Source organism: Xenopus laevis, chromosome 8L (assembly GCF_017654675.1).
Source record: "Xenopus laevis strain J_2021 chromosome 8L, Xenopus_laevis_v10.1, whole genome shotgun sequence".
Classification (NCBI taxonomy): domain Eukaryota; kingdom Metazoa; phylum Chordata; class Amphibia; order Anura; family Pipidae; genus Xenopus; species Xenopus laevis.
This window is the reverse complement of record NC_054385.1, coordinates 10,867,543-10,871,038: the sequence shown is the minus strand read 5'-3', so window position 1 is coordinate 10,871,038 and position 3,496 is coordinate 10,867,543. Positions and strand designations below refer to the sequence as shown.

The 3,496-nt window shown below is 45.3% G+C and overlaps 1 non-coding gene across 1 annotated transcript; it reads left to right on the top strand.

The window, feature by feature from the left end:
• The first annotated feature begins 266 nt into the window (after positions 1-266).
• On the top strand, positions 267-356 carry trnar-ucu. The gene is given in 2 exon segments: positions 267-303; positions 321-356. It is a non-coding gene; the product is annotated as a tRNA-Arg (tRNA).
• Positions 357-3,496: the final 3,140 nt, after the last annotated feature.

Below are 3,496 nucleotides of genomic sequence, written 5' to 3'. Positions count from 1 at the left end.
TGGTAAGTTTCTCTTTGGGCTTGTCTTCCTATGTGGAAAATAATGTACTAGTTCGGGGAGTTTCTATAGAACAAAGATGCGGTGGAAGATCACACTGTGGTGCTCCTATAGATGTACCAATTTGGGGACTACATGCCTGAACTGGGTGCGGCTGAGCACACTCTCATCTTTCAGTCAAGTTCACTATTTTATGAAATAATACATGTAACTGGTAGTATAATTTAATGAACTGTATGTATGTAAGTGATGACACACATTATGTGCCAGGCTCTGTGGCGCAATGGATAGCGCATTGGACTTCTAGTTGCTTGTGACAAGTTATTCAAAGGTTGTGGGTTCGAGTCCCACCAGAGTCAGCTTTTGAATGCCCAATCCAGATAAAACCTGACATGTTAGTCAATGGTCTATATGTGAGCCCCCTTCCAGAGCCATTGACAGGAGTGCGCCATTGATAGTTTTATGGGGGCTGCCAAAATATTAGACAGTGGGTTTGTGCGATTGGCAAATGGCTGGCTCTGTGGCACAATGGATAACACATTATACTTGTTCATTCTGCCAATTTTTCTGTGGCACAGTGGGAAGTATGTTAGCCTTCAAAGTGGATGGTTTGTATACTGTTTTGTACACTAATAACCACTAGATGGCGCAACAGGATAACAAATCGTTGTTAATGTGTGTCCATCAGCTTGATAGAGCCGGATGGTCTGAAATGTTGCTGTAATGCCCTACTATGCAATACAGGTATGGGATCTGTTATGCGGAAACCTATTATCCGGGTAGATCATCTCCCATATTCCAATTTATCCAAATAATACATTTTTTAAAAAATGATTTCCTTTTTCTCTGTAATAATAAAACAGTAGCTTGTACTTGATCCCATCAAAGATATAATTACTCCTTATTGGAAGCAAAACCAGTCTGTTGGGTTTATTTAATGTTTGTATGATTTTCTAGTAAAATGTATGAGCACCCAAATTACAGAAAGATCCATTATCCAGAATACCTCAGGTCCTGAGCATTCTGGATAACAGATCCCATACCTGTACAGGCATTTAATGAATATGTGGTGCTGTTACAGTTGCTCCTGCATTTGTGTGCCGATGGTAAGTTGCCATTGGGGAACGTGCGCTGCCAAGAAAAGAGAAGCAGTTGTAGTGGTGACTACTGTACCAAATGTACTGTATGGTCTCACAGTGTGTGTGGCTCATGGTGTGTGGTTGCCTACTGGCTCTGTGGCACAATGGATAGTGCATTGCACTTCTAGTTCTTCAAGATAAGGCATTTGAAGGTTGTTGGTTTGAGAACCATCAGAGTCTTCTATTGAGACTGTGGTGGAGATAAGTCAGTCTTTGTATCTAGACATAGTAGTATATTCTGCTGTTACACTCAATGAACAGTATGTTAGTCTTTAATATATTTAATACAAGTAATTCAAAGGTGTATGTTCTATGTCCCTCATAGTGATAATCTAACCTGATAGTGATAATTCTAGCTGAAATGTTAGTTATGCTATACTTGGCCATTCTGCTGGTTTCTCTGTGGTACATTGGGAAGTGTGTTAGTCTCCAAAGTGGAATGTTTCCTTAGGGTGTGAGTTTGATTCTTGCCCCTTCCTGAGCCATTGCACGGGAGCACACCATTAATCATTTTACTGGCAGTGAAAGTTTTTCTGTGGGCTGGTGCTCCTTTTCGGGGGAAAGAACGGCCCCAGTTTGGGTGTTTCTATATCATCACCTTGCTACCATCTCAGCACATTTTTGAAGGCTGCGAGAAGCGGATCTGCTCCATGCCCAATCTCTCATGATCTGAATTAGATTCAAGCAGGCTGAGAGTAGCGGAGCCTACAGCCCGTGTGCCCATGACCATACAATTGAACCTGGAAAATAAATAATTGTTGGTGAAAGAGTGATGTACTATATGATCTCACAGTGGGTGTGTGTGATTGGCAAACGGCTGGCTCTGTGGCATAATGGATAATGTCTTGGACTTTTAGATGGTCATGCTAAGGCTTTCAAAGGATGTTGGTTCTAGTCCCACCAGATTTGGCTTCTCCTTATAGCTGCACTGCCTTTCCATATGTCTGGCCCTGTTTCCTCTAGTGATTAGCTTCAATTCTGTTTTCTTAGTTGGGCCATTTCAGTCTGGCATTGTGTGACAAAGCTGGGTTTTTTCACCACAAAGCGATCATCTTCTTCCACTTCTTTATTCTTTGATGGCTCTGGCCAGCACATGCACAATAGAGTGAAAGACTGGATATTTTGTTTAATTTCAGCATTTTACTGAAGAACAAAGAAGCAGAAGAAGATCACACTGTGGCGCTCCTATAGATTTACCAATTTGGAGACTACATGCCTGAACTGGATGCCAATGAGCATGCTCACATTTTTCACTCAAGTTCACTATATACCTGTAAATGGTAGTATAATTTAATGAACTTTATGTATGTAGGTAATGATAGACATCATATGCCGGGTTCTGTGGCGCAAGAGATAGCGCATTGGACTTCTAGTTGCATGAGACAAGGTGTTGTGGGTTTGAGTCTCACCTGAGCCTGGCCAGATGCTCTAGGCAACTTGGCCGGCCAAGGCGCTGGCTGATATTGAGCTCGATTACGCGTGCGCAGAAGCCAGGGTCGGACTGGGAGGCATGGGGCCCACCGGGGCTACTGCCCCAGGGCCCCCTCCAGCCGCCACTGCCGCTCCGGAGTGCTGCAGGCGGCTAGTGCGCATGCGGCCGTTGGCGCCGCGCGGCGCCGCGTTTGTGCGCATGCGCAGCCCTTCTAGTCTACCGCGACCCCAAACAAAGTGGGGTCGCGCCGCCCCACTAAGTAGCGGAACTGGGCCGGCGGGGCCCACAAGAGCCCGGGGCCCACCGGGGTTTTTCCCGGTGTCCCGCCGGCCCAGTCCGACACTGGCAGAAGCGCATTTACGCACAAAGATTCAAGCGGCTGCTGGGGGAGAGATGGGGTAGGTGACAGAGCAGGTATGTGCCTGGTGCCTCCCCAGCTTTGCGCCCTACGCACATACCCACAAGACGTTTGGGACGACCTCACACCCCCATTTGTGGGTGAGTTTGCATCAAGCTCTTCATCGGCAGGGTGAGTCTATAAAAGGAACGTGAAAATCAAGGTTGGGTGCGGGTGTGGGTTTTATCTGCCAAAATATTAGACAACCTCAGACTCCTCAGTGGATTGGTAAGTTTCTCTGGGCTTGTCTTCCTATGTGGAAAATAATGTACTAGTTCGGGGAGTTTCTATAGAACAAAGATGCGGTGGAAGATCACACTGTGGTGCTCCTATAGTTTTGGGAAATTGTCCTTGCCCAAAATAACAACAAAATTAAATGGAATTGTGCTATAACATTAGTCTGATTGTTCTGACCTACAACATCTGACTGTGTTGGTGGGGAGGTCTGCTGAAATTAGGGATTGGGTGCCCAAACTGGGAGCCACTTGGCATACTATCATTCTGGAACTCGAGTTCTATATTTTATTAAAA